The sequence below is a fragment of the Pyrgilauda ruficollis genome, unplaced genomic scaffold, assembly GCF_017590135.1.
Source record: "Pyrgilauda ruficollis isolate IOZ18807 unplaced genomic scaffold, ASM1759013v1 scaffold10, whole genome shotgun sequence".
NCBI classification, from domain to species: Eukaryota; Metazoa; Chordata; class Aves; order Passeriformes; family Passeridae; genus Pyrgilauda; species Pyrgilauda ruficollis.
Genome location: NW_024508101.1, coordinates 1,441,643 through 1,454,622, shown reverse-complemented (window position 1 = coordinate 1,454,622; position 12,980 = coordinate 1,441,643). Strand labels below are relative to the sequence as shown.

Genomic DNA, 12,980 nt, shown 5'->3' with positions numbered 1-12,980 from the left:
GCCGCCGCTGCCGCCGAGTATCGCCGCGCCGCCGCCTCCCGCCCGTCCCCGGCAGCCCGGCCGGCGCTGCAGCCGCAGCCCGCGGTGCCGGGGGTCCCGGCGGCCGCCGCCGTTCCCGTTCCCACTGCCAGCAGCAGCAGGGGCAAGAGGCAGCGGCGGGGCTGGCTGGGCGCGGCCATGTTGGCGGCGGGGCCACGTGCCGCGCGCGGTCATGTGACCGGGTGCGTCTTAAAGGGACCGCGCCGCGCCCTGAGGGGCGGGACTAGGGCTGTTCCTTCGTGTCCCTCCCTCTCCCCAATGTCCCTCTCTGTCTCTTCTGTGTCCCCCTCTGTCCCCTTGTGTTCCCCCCATCCCCTCCTGACCCCACTGTCCCTCCCTGTCCCTCGTGCCCCTCTCTGCCCCCTCATGTCCTCTCCTGACCCCACTGTCCCTCATGTCCCTCTCTCTCCCCACTGTCCCTCTCTGCCACCTCATGTCCTCTCCTGACCCCACTGGCCCTCCCTGTCCCCTCGTGTCCCCTCTCGACCCCACTGGCCCTCCCTGGCCCTCTCTTTCCCCTCCTGACCCCACTGTCCCTCCCTCTCCCCTCATGTCTCTCCCTGTCCCCTCATGTCCCTCTCTTTCCTCTCCTGATCCCACTGTCCCTCTCTGTCCCCTCATGTCTCTCTCTTTCCTCTCCTGACCCCACTGGCCCTCCCTGTCCCTCCTGTCCCTCTCTTTCCTCTCCTGACCCCACTGTCTCTCCCTGTCCCCTCCTGTCCCTCTCTTTCCTCTCCTGACCCCACTGTCCCTCCCTGTCCCTGCTGTCCCTCCCTGTCCCTGCTGTCCCTCGCTGTCCCTCCTGTCCCCACGCACAGTGGTTCCTGCAGAGCCTGTGCTGTGAGGGCTCTGGAGCAGGGCCCTGCTGAGCCCTCCCAGGTCCAGAGAGCTCCGAGAGGGGAGCTCAGCAATCCACTGAAAGATCTGAAATGCCCACGGGAATGTCACCCGTCCGTAAAATACCTCCAGTGTCCACACAGGAGTCTCATAAAGGGCACCGAGGGTGTGTTCCTTCCCTGAAGGGTGCTTTGGGATTCCCCCTCTCCATCAGGGAATCACAATTCCTGCGTTCTCCTTCATTTCTCCCACAGTTCACTGTAGTTGTTGGAGACTCTGTAAAATCTTTACTTTCTTGTGGGAGCTTCTGCTCAGAGCTGTCAACAGAACAGATCTTCTGCATCATCCCCCATGCCGAAATAAACCTTTACTCATCCTGCGGGATATTAATTCAAAATACTCCATGTAATTTTGGCTTATACTTGCAGCAAAGAGAAGCGTGAGTGAAGGAGGGGTGTTATGGTTTGGTGTGTGGTGCTGAAAGGAGCTGCGCTGCTCTGTGAAGGTTTGCTGTGTGTAAAATGGCAGTGCTGGCAGGCCTCGCAGGGATCAATCCCAACTACCCATCATTAGTCCCTTTTGCCTTGTGACGTGCTCCAGAAAAGCATCAGAGTGCAGGAAAACAAATGAGTGCAAACTTAATTATACAACCAACCCTTGCAGCTTTGGGGTCAGAAAATGGAAATATTCCTTTTGCACTGACGTGGCAATCTTTACCCTCTGTTAAGGCATGAATGTCTGTGAAAATGAGAGTTAAATCCAACTTATTTTCTTCTGCTAAATATTTCCCAACACAATTCACTGAAGCGAGAGCAAAAGGTAAGCATCCAAATTCTACAGACTTCTAGAACTGGAACCAGTCTGTGAGGATAACCTCCCCTTAATAAAGCCCTGGGATTCTGGCCGTGTGGTGCTGGAATTCAGGAAAACCAGCTGATTTCCAACGAGCTGGGACAGCTCTCTAGTGTATCCTGCCCACTGGTTCTCATGGCTCCTTTTCCTGGAATTCTGTGCATCATTTGTGTAGCTCCATCAGGAGGGTTCGTATTCCTTGCTCTCCCCAGAGGACAGATGAAATAATTACAGTTTGCTTCTGAGCAACATCCAGCTTCCACTCTGAGACCCAGAGGACTTGGAGAACTTTTGCTGCTGTGGATCCTTTTGTGCTCAGACACACAGGCTTTAGTTTTTCTCTCTCCTCACACCGAGTCCCTACGCTTCTGATCTTGCTGTTATTAAAATGTGATGGGAATGAGAGATTTTCCAGCACTTCATGAGAGGCTGAAGTGTTCCAGTGTTTGTCAGGAGTGCTTTTCATCCCTGAGTGCCTGCATGGATCCTCTAAGGACAGGGAACTTCTGGGATCATCCTCCCCGTTGTGAAACCAGCCATGAGCAAGAGGAGACAGATTGATCCTCACAGTTCTGGAATATCTTCTGCTCTCGTTTTTCTTCCAGGGCTGTTGAGCTGCAGCTGACAAGAGACAAAACCAAAACAGCAGAGACAAAACCCGAGCAAAGCCACCCGGCAGGCTGGAGGTGCAATGTTTCCAAAACAGCCAATGGTTAGTTGCAAATTTGACAACATAAAACAAGACAATAGAAATAAAAAGCAAATAAAAGACTTCACATTTCATTTTAACATCTTTCATCAGTGCTGAATTTCCATAATTGCTAAAAATAAAGTAGGAGTGGAGCAGAACAAGGTTTGAAAAGGAAAAAAAACCCAAAGTACTCCAATAGCAAACAATAAAAATCCCTCATAAGTTGTTTTCCTGTGACTGAAACCACATGTGAAATTGGGCCAAACATTCATAGTGCAGCTCCCAGGGCTGAAGTGATACCTACCAAGTAGTGTTTTTTCACTCTTTCCTCTCTGAATCCTTGAGTTCATTCCCGTGACCCTCTGGGGGTGTGTGGGCTCCAAGCCCAGCCCTCCTGTAGGTCCCATTGTCAGGGAAAATTCCTGTAAGGGAATACCCTGGTCCTTCCCAAGGTGACCTTTCCCACTCCCACACTGCCCTACAATTTTACCTCTTTTCAATGCTGTAAAATTATAGGAGCCCCATGAGCTCACAGTGCCTGCAGCAGCCCAGAGCAAGCTCCTGAAGATGGAAATGTTCTCCTGCATTGGGAACTTCCATTATGTTCCATTCCATTATATTATTCTTGTCTTTGCCAGCACTCCTTCAAATCTAGCAAGTTCTTTGCAGAGCTTGGTCAGTATTTTTGGCTGAAGGCCCAAAAATTGGTGAGGGGCTGTCAGAGTATGTAATGACAGGACAAGGGGGAACGGATTCCAGCTGACAGAGAATAGGTTTAGGTTGGATATTAGGAAGAAATTGCTCCTGTGAGGGAGGTGAGGCCCTGGCACAGGGTGCCCAGAGAGATCAGCGGTGGCTGCCCCTTCCCTGGAAGTGTCCAAGACCAGGCTGGATGGGGCTTGGAGCAGCTCAGACCATTCTGGGATGCTATGAGCTCCTCAGCCTCTGAAGAACTGACCAAGACCCAGAATCAAACACAGTCCAGAAGCAAAATTGTGGCCTTTGGTATTTGTGGGGAGGAATGTCTCCAGAGGGGCAGACTCCACTCCCTCCCTGGGCAGCCCGTTCCCGTGCTCTCCCCCAGTGCTGCTGCTGGGATTTATCCCTGTGCTGGAGCTATTTTAAGGCGTGCTGTTTGCAGAGCTGCTCGAGGTGCTCAGCAGGCACAGCTCTGCCCCTGGCTCTGGTGACTCCCCTTCTGTCACTGCCCTGGAGCCGCTGCAGCCACTCACAGCCTCCGCCTGCTGAAGCCATCCAGAGATTAGATTTGATTACACAAGAATTCATTAGGATTATCTAATGATATTAGGCACCACTACTCTGCCAAATTCCTGATGAGTAATGGCTTGTAGTATTGCAGCCATGTAGGAAACCCATAAAACTCTGTTCTCTGACCTTCGCTTCAGTTCCTGAGTCACGGGCTTCAGCTGCTGCATACCCTCGCTCCAGAGCCCCAGCTCCAGCTCCTCCGGAGGTATTTTAATGGAGTGCCAGTGCAGGGGAAGTTGTGTTGATTTCAAACTGGCTCATCTGGGCTTGTTTCCATTTACCAGCTCCTCCTGCTGCTGTAGAGAGGGAAACAAGCGAGGAGCCGGGCACCATTCCTACCTGTTACCCACGGCAGCACGTGGGTGTGGGTGACAGCGGAGGGAACTGTTTCCTTCACCTAAATCCCAATTAAAGCCATACAGTTGTTCTGCAGACAAACATTGCACCCACCCCTGTACAGCTCTGGGCGCTGCCAGGCAGCCACAGAGGGCAGGAAAATCAGGGTGTAACTGTGGGGAATAACCTCGGCTAATATTTAAGGATAAATAATTACATAATACAATAAATAAATGAAATATTACTATTTTTTTTCATTCGTTGCTGGTCATTCTGGCTGAAGTTGTGCTGTCTCGTTAGGGATACCCCTGCGCTGTAATTTTAGTGAAGAGGAGCTCCAGTGACACTCGCTATTTCCAGAGTTTGGAGCGTTCCTGCAGAACAGCCGGGACTCTGCTCAGCCAAGGGCTCGCACCTGAGTCACGGCACAGGTGACAGCACCTGGGCAGGCAGGTGCTCACCTCAGCCCTCACCTTCCCGCTGTTCTGCGCTCCCCAAACAGCGCTGGCACCTGGTTTACTCAGGGTTTACTCTCGCAGCCTGTGCCCGGTACCCTCGTACGCTGGTCCCCCGCTCGCTCCAGGGCTCTGTGCGGACCCCCGAAAGAAAACACATCCGCGTCCTCAACCGGGGGGACCATCCCCGTCCCGGACCGCACGGACCCGGGGATCCATCCCCATCACCGTGATGGCTCCATCCCCGTCCGGGACCGCACGGACCCGGAGGGTCTCCGCTGTCAGCTGCCCCCGCCCGGAGCGCGGCGCGGGGCACGCTGGGAGCTGTAGTTCTGCAGGACGCGCCCCCGCAGCAGCGTGGCGGTGGCGGGACTCGGTTACCCAGCGTGCCTGGCGGGTTATTTAAGGCGCGGCGGCGGGCGCGGAGCGCAGTGACCATGTGGACGCGCAGCTAAGGCGGCGGCGGGCGCAGCCTCCGGGAGCGGGACCGGGAGCGCCGCCGGAATGGAGCTGCCGAGCCGTCCATAGCCCGCCCCGCCGCCTCCGCAGCCAGGTACGGCCGGGAGAGAGCGGGCACGGCTGGGCAGGGAGGGAGGCGGTGAATGGCCGTCGGGGCAGCCCCGTCCCGCAGCCCGAGGGACGCATCTTGGTGCTGGGTGGGGATACCCGGGGATGCAGCCCGTTGCTAGGCGGGGATACCCGGGAATGCAGCCCGCTGCTGTGCAGGGATGCATTCCCGTGCTCGGCGGGGATGCCCGGCCGCCGCAGCCCCGGCGGGAGCGGGCAGAGCCCCCTCCGCCGTGCCGGAGCGGGGTCCCGTCCCCGGCAGCACCGCGGGCTCGGCCCCGGAGCTGCGCGTCCGCTCCAACTTTCCCCGTGTTTGTGCCCCCGTGCTCGGGGCTCGGCTGCGAGGGATGTTTGCCGTTATGTAAACACTTGTGAGCGCCGATGGGGACTTGGCTATGGGCGATCTTCCTCTTAAATGGTCAAAAAGCGGGCAGCTGTGGGTGGATGTTTCGGAGGGTCCCTCTGACTGGCCTGACAGGCCAAATATTTGGCTGTTTCCTGGACTACAATAACTGGACTTCGGCGGGGGAAGGGGTGGGGGCACATGTGCATTCCCCATGCGTGTACGTGGGATGTGCCCCAATCCCGAGCGGCTTCACGGCTCCGTGCCGAGCGCCCATGTCCTGCGGGCTGCTGGGGGCTCCTCGGGGGGCACGGGCTCCCTGTCCTCTTGCTGGGCAGGCTTTTCCCGCAGGGAAAATGCTCCATGCAGCGGGACCAGCTGGGGCTGCCTCAGCCCTTCCCCTCCCTGCCCCAGGTGGGTTCGCTCTGGCCGCCAGGAGTTTGTCTAAAACGACTCCAACAGGTGAAAGGCTGGAGTTGAATTTATTGCCGTGCGGCGGTTCTGTGCCTGCTGAGCCGCAGATGGATTGGGCTGCGGTCCTGCTGCTCACAAATCGGGAAGGGAGAACGTGGCTAATACAATCCAGATCTTTGCCTGATGAAGATTTAGTGACTGCGGGTCGTGTGGGGAGTAGCGTGTGTGGGAGCCGCTGGTTTTATTTATTAGTGAGGCTCGGTACCTGTGCATGTGTTTTATTTCTTAAATTGTGTTTAGTTATTTGCCTTTGAGGCTGTTTTGCTGGGCTCGGAAATTAGCCTGGTATCCCAGGAGTGCCAGAGGACTGGCAGACTCCGAGCCCAGGCCAGAGGCCCGTGGTGGAGCTGTTTTCCTTGCAGGGCTCAGCTGTGGCAGTGCCATGTGAGGCCAATATCCCTTCCTTCCCCTCAGTGCTTCCTCTGTGGCCACGTTAATGGGCACTGGATTTCTCATTGTTTTCTTTTCTGTGCCTTAATTTACACCAATTTCCTCACACAGCAAGTATGCCATGCTCTCAGTGCTGGTGTAAGTCCTTAAGCAATAGCAGCATTGCAGGATGCCGTGGCTGGAGCAGAGCTCTGGCTGCCCAGCCCTGGCTGCTCAGTGAGTGCAGAAAGCTGGTGGCATCCATCAGGCCAGAAATTCAGGGTTAACAGGACACGTGGTGAAACAAACGTGGGAATTGACCACTGTGAGACTCAGCAGCCTGAGCTGTGTGAAGCTGTAGTACCTAAACCAAAAGAAGGAATCGCTGTGAAAACAAAACTACAGTTGCAGTGTGTTTCAAAACAAGCTGATGCTGAGCTGATTATTTCTAATGTTTTCTTTAAGCTGCCTCTTGTTTGTCAATAGCAGGGGTTTTTCTTGTTAAAATACCTTATTTCCCCGAGATTAAAGTGTTTGCCTAGATGAGGGATTTTTTTTTCCCCCATCTGCTTGTTTTGCAGAGTTGATTAAGCCTTGAAAACAGTTTCCTCTTACCAGGTTTCATAAATTAGGAAGTAAACAAACAGGAGTAACTTTGGTTTGCCTTTGCAATCGTGGGGTGGAGCTTAGCTCGGGGAAATGGTTTTTATGAGATGTGCTAATGCTGAGCACCATCGTTGGAGGGTGGAGGAGGCCTTAGTGAGGAGCACAGGAGGGAGCATCTGGTTTATTTCTCTGATGGTTGGTGGAGCTGCAGGTTTGGATGAATGGAGCTGTCCTGGGACTGATGAACAGGGTGTTGGGGGGGGGGGTGTAAGGGACAGTTGTGATCTCTGGTTGTACATGAGAAGTGTAATTTTGGGAGCAATTCTTCACTGAAAGGGCTGTCAGGCATTGGCAGGGGCTGCCCAGGGAGGCTGTGGAATCCCCTGGAGGTGTCCAAGCAACTCTTGGATGTGCTCAGAGCTCTGGGCTGGGGACAAGGGGAAGCTTGGGCACAGCTTGGGCTCGATGATCCTGGGAGTCTTTTCCAAGCTCAGTGGTTCTGTAACATGATCTTACCCACAGCACCATCAACCCTCTCATGTTCCCTCAACAAACCTGTTTGTAGTCTAGAAAATGCACAAATTGAGTTAAAGTGCAGAAATAACCTCAGGTCCTGGCAGCTCACAAGTGAGGCCATTGCAGCTGAGGGGGAGAGCTGCAAACCACGATGTGCTGCTGTTGTGTGCTGTGAGCTCTTGCTCTGGCTTTGTAGAAGCTCCTCTGCTAAAGACAGCCCTGAATGTCCCTGACAGCCTGGCAAGCATGAGAACAGGGCACCTGCAGGGGTGGCAGGTTTGGGGTGAATTTTGGGGATTCAGCTCCTCCAGTACTGTGTGTGTGCCAGAGAAAAGGGAACAGCCCCAGGAGCTGGTCAAATTGGGGTGGTCCAGAAGTCTGCTCTGGAGACAGAAGCTCCTTTTGGCTGCTTCTCATCAGATGAGCTGGTCTCTCCTGGTAAATTGCTGAAATGGACAGCATTGAGGTGGAACTTCTTGTTCAGTGCTGTCAGGCAGGATTAAAGCAGATCCCAGGTATCCTGAGCCTTTGTCTGGTACCTGCCCTTGAATTGGAGCTGTCAGAAGAGCAGGTGCTGCTTGTTCTGATGAGCTCTTGGAGCAGGTGTAGCTGCTCTTGGCCACCTGGGTTTGTTTGTGCCCAGGTGGGAAAGAGACCAGTGCCACCTGAGCTGTCCCAGCACTGGGGTGCCATCAGGACCAGGGCAGTGCCTGTCCCTGGACTGGGCACTGCTGGGGCACCTCCATTCTTGGGGACAGCTCTGGGACCCTCGGTGCAAGAAAAACACTGAGGGGTGGAGTGTGTCCAGAGATGGGAATGGAACTGGGGAAGGGTCAGGAGCAGCTGGGAAGGGGCTCAGCCTGGAGAAAAGGAGCTCAGGGGGGACCTTGTGGCTCTGCACAGCTCCTGACAGGAGGGGACAGTCTGGGGGGGGGCTCTGCTCCCAGGAAACAGGGACAGGAGGAGAGGAACCGCCTCAGACTGGGCTGGGGAGGCTCAGGTTAAATATTAGGAAAAATAACTTCACTTGAAAGAGTAGTCAAGCACTGAAATGGGCTGCCCAGGGAAGCAGTAGGGTTCGCATCCCTGCAGGTGCTCAAAGTCTGAGCAGGTGTGGCTCTTCCTGGCATGGTTGGGTGGGCACAGTGCTGTCAGCTCAGCTCGATACCTGGAAGGTCTTTTCCAGCCCCCACGATCCTGTGATCCTGGCTGGTTTGTGGCTGTGCTGGTTCCTCAGTGCGCAGCAGACTGCTTTGCAATATCTGATGTGTCAGCTTGCAGAGTGTACTGGGAGTCTTTGAGACATTATTACCCCATAAATACAAGATAGTTGTAGTTGTAGGATTGTCTTAAAGCCAGGAGGAATCTCAGGCTCCTGTGGGAGGTGGGATGAGGGTAGTGGCTCTGTAGTAGCTGGTAGACGAGCTGCTGGCTCGCCCGTGGGTGAGTGTGAGGGAAGGCGGCCTCACCAAAGCAGCTTATGGAGACCAGAGGGTTTAGAGGCAGAAAATCATGTGCTGCTAGGTTATGTAAATGTAACATCTCTGTCACAATGAGACCGTGGTGTAAATCCTGGTTCCTAAAGATCTGCATTACTGGTTGTCCCAAATCAGTTTCTTCTGCTAAGGCAGCAACAGAAACTGACGGTGCTTGGGTGGCTTGGAGCCTTTTTTTGTGCTGTTTGTGTGTGATAATCAAAATCTGGGGTGTCAAAAGCTGCCTGGTTTCGTCCAGTGGCCTGTGCTGGGTGGGGACAGGTGCTGCTTTACAGGCTGGGAGAGCAGTAGAGAGTGTCCCGTGCTGCAGGCCGGATGCTGGCTGTGTCCATGGCCGTTCCAAGTGATTCCTGTGCTCTTCCTCCCAGCCTCTCCTGGAGGCTGCTGCAGGAGGCAGGATGCCAAAACTGCACGGGCTTTGATCTGGCTCAATATTCCTGTCTAATTTCTGCTCCCCACGGACGCTACGAAAGGACTACAGCAATTATTGCCTCGTTCTTTGTCTTGGCATGAGCAGGCAGTGGCTGGGGATGGAGGCAGATCCCTCTTTCCAGGGTGCTGCAAGTACTTGTTAGATTGGCAAAGGCATCCAGAGGCTCCTTGTGTGGCTCTTGCTTGTGCTGTACCTGTTGAGAAAATACATTTCCAGGTCTTCAGGGCACTTGTGGTTTATGGGATCAAATTTGCTGAGAAAAGCTGTGGCTGCTTCATCCCTGGAAGTGTCTGAGGCCAGGCTGGACAGGGCTTGGAGCAACGTGGGGTAGTGGCAGGTGTCCCTGCCCATGGCAGGGGGTACAGTGGGATGATCTTCAAGGTTCCTTCCAACCCAAACCATTCTGGGACTGTATTCTTTGAAAAAGATGAAATGGAAACTCCAGGAACTGTAATTCAAGTGAGGAGAGCTGCAACATTCAGCTGTGGATTCTGAACTCAGAGGAGTTTCGTTTTCATGCTTTTGTGGTTTTGGTTAAGCTTGTCAAAACTTGGATCAGAACTTCGTAGCAGCGTTCTATGGAGAATAAAACGTCACTTGATATCTGAGCAAGTTAACCCTCTGGAGAGAAAATGGGTTGGAAATGTGCTTGGAAGTCTGTGTTCCCTGATTTTGGATTTGTGGCTGTGGCAATGTGATTGCATCCTCACGTGCCAGAACACCAACATGAAGAGTGCTGCAGGAAGCTGAGTGTTCATATCTCACTGATGATCCTCCCTGGAAGTGTCCAAGGCTGGGCTGGACAGGGTTTGGAGCAGCCTGGTCCAGTGAAAGGGAGTGGAAGGAGATGATCTTTCAGGTCCTTTCAAACCAAACCAGTCTGTGACTCTGATCATTTGGTGATCAAAGGAGGGGGAATAGCTCTGAGAAATGGAAATGCCAGATGTTTCTGGAGGAGGATGTTGGGTACTGCCTCTGCTTTTGGAGTAACGTGCTGAGCTCTAAGGGAAGAGGCTTGGTTGGTTGAACCCAGTGTCACAATGGCACAGGTAGTTCATCCTCTCCTCATCTGGTGCATGATCTTCTGTGGTCAGAGGATGATAATCTCTGAGCATGCACATGGAAGAAATTTCTGATCATAGTAGGAAAAAAAATGGCTGCTGCCCAAAGGCTGTACTTGGTTTTTTATTTTATGCAATTGTTTAGTAGCAGTTTTGCATGAAACTTGTATAAACATTTCTTTGTGCCTTGGCCCATCCTGACCAGTTCTTCAGAAATTCAGGAATCTGCCAAGAAGTTGTGAAGAAGAAGAAAGCTTTGTTTGCAGTCCAGCCCTGTCCCATCTGCATCCCAGTCCAAGGAGAAACACATGGCCACGGATGCAGACACCGACCTCAGCTGGCTGATGGTGCCTGATCCAAAGGGTTAATTGAGAACTTCTGATGAAAATAACTCTGCAGTCCTTGGCTGCTCCTCTCTTAAGTGCTCAGTAGATTCAGATGCTAATGCTCGTGGGTGGTTCAGTATTTTGAACCTTTGCCTTCTGGAAAATTACAGTTGGGAGGCCAACAGGTACAAGCCAGCCTGGGAACTGGAGCCTTCATCTGTAACACAGCCCGGCCCATCGGGGCTTTTGAGCTCAAAGTAGGTCCCTTGGCCACCAGTGGCTCTCCACACGTGCTCATCATGTGCTGGCAGTGGCTCCTCCTCTTGGGCTGGTTGTCCCGGGCGCTGAGGTTTTATCCAGAGAGCCGGGAGCCGGCGGAGGTGTCCGGGAGGGACGAGCGGTGCACAGGAGGGTCCTGCCTTGGGGACAGCACAGCCCTCGGAGCCTGCAGGAGCAGGGGCTGCCCAGAGGGACACAGGCCTTGGCTTCTCTGCCCGAGGGGACCCAGGTGTGCCGGGGGACACCCTGCCAAGCCCAGCCCTGGAGACCGACAGCGCGCCCGCCATGGAGGAGAGGGAGCCCCCGCCGAGGTGCGGTGCTGAGAGGGGACAGGGCAGTGGGACATGCAGGGGAAGGGCTCAGGCACTGGGGACAGAGGGCATGGAGGCTGCTCGGGACAGGTGAGGAAATGCTGAGTTCAGGGAGTGTTGGGTTTGCTGAAGAGTGCTGAGGGTTGATGTGGGGTGCAGGAGCCAGCCCCTGCTGTGCTGAGCCCTCAGCAGATACCTGGTCACGCAGGTGACATTGGGACTGTTCTGTACCCTCTTCTTCCCTGGCCATCTTTGTTCCTTGGCCAAGCTCCAGCTGGTGTAATAAACCGAGCTTGCTCTCTTTGCCCATGACATTGGTTGTCCTGGTCCTTTTGGCGTGTTCCAGCTCTCTCCTGATAGAAATATGCTGGAAAACATTGTGTGCTCATCGGGGCCTCGTCCAGAGGCTGACGTCCAGGCTGCCTCCTCCCAGCAGGCTGGAGCCAGCAAGGATGGACTTCAGGAGGTATCAGCTTCAGCAAGAGCTCCTTACTTTTAATGGGATTGAGAAGATGCTGTCAGGTCGTACTTAGTTTGGAACAAAGAAATTATATTTTTCTCCTGACAATGTCTCTAATGGAGTTTCTTTTTCCAGCTGTCTGCAGATGCCTGTCAGTAGGACCTGTCAGTCATGTTTCTTACCTCTGTCAGTGGCTGCTGTGTAAGGGATTGCTGTCAGAGTGTAACTTCCATGCTTTCATATTTTCTGTAGCTAGCTTGTCTGGTTGCACTGAGCAAATAATTAAAAAAAAAAAAAAAACCAAAACAAAAAAAGCAGGTGCCCTTTCTAAGGAGAAAAGAACATTGTGCACATTTGCTTTCCTGTACTGAGGTTTTATTGAGGTTAAAGTTACCAAAATGAGTTGCTTTATCTGTGTTCTTAAACTGCAGTTGCACCTATGAAGCAGTAACTTCTGAACAACTTTGTCACTGATATGATAAATCTATTTATCTGTCGAGTGGCAAATAATATGAATAGAATGTAATTAACTTGGCCCTCATCTTGCTGTGTGACTTTACACTGCTCTTTCTACTTATTTTTAGAGGAAGGGGAAGTCTGTTCTTGATGAGCTGTGCAGGGAGTCTGATCTCCCCCCTGGGAGCAGAGGGGAGCGTGGGCTGGTGGGTGGGGATTTGGGAGACCTGGATTCAGATCTGGGCCCCGAGTCTGACCTGCTGCATGTCCTTGAGAAAGTCACAGTGCTGTGCTGCTCCCTCCTTCCCCTCTTCCCCAGCCTCCATCTTGCCTGTTCAGCCTGGAAATTGGAGGAAAAAAATCTGCTGCATTTTAAGTGTCAGGAGGAAAAATCCTTGGTCTGAGAAAGTGCATTTCTCCCCCTTAATCTAACGGTTCATCAGCCGCCCATGGGTGGCAGATAGCAGCCTCCTGGACATGAAAGGTTGCAGCTGAAGGGGAAACAAGATCCTGTGGTAGATAAATGTACTGCACTGATAGGTTTTTTTTAAGGTGCAATCTCCGAAATGGAACTCCATGTGCATAAAGAGCAGCGCTGAGCTCTCCCAGCGCTTCCCTGAGCGGGGTCCCGCTGCAGGTGTGAGAGGATCCTGGTGTTCATGACAGGGCCTGCTCCACATCCCAAAATCCCTTTGTTTGCCTTTGCCTGACGAGTGCAAAGAGCTCCTTTCAGATCTGCTAAGTCAGAAGCTTTGCAGATGACAGAGCTCTGTCCTCAGCCCCAGCACGGTGATTATTCACTGG

General features: G+C 53.4%; 1 protein-coding gene across 1 annotated transcript in view; it reads left to right on the top strand.

Moving 5' to 3' along the window:
* The first annotated feature begins 4,920 nt into the window (after positions 1-4,920).
* The window catches only part of ITPR1 (inositol 1,4,5-trisphosphate receptor type 1), a 156,223-nt gene continuing 148,163 nt past the window's right edge, over positions 4,921-12,980 (top strand). Inside the window, exon 1 of the mRNA XM_041461959.1 lies at positions 4,921-5,032. The gene's annotated coding sequence lies outside the window, so the exon portion shown is untranslated. The remainder of the gene's footprint in view (positions 5,033-12,980) is intronic.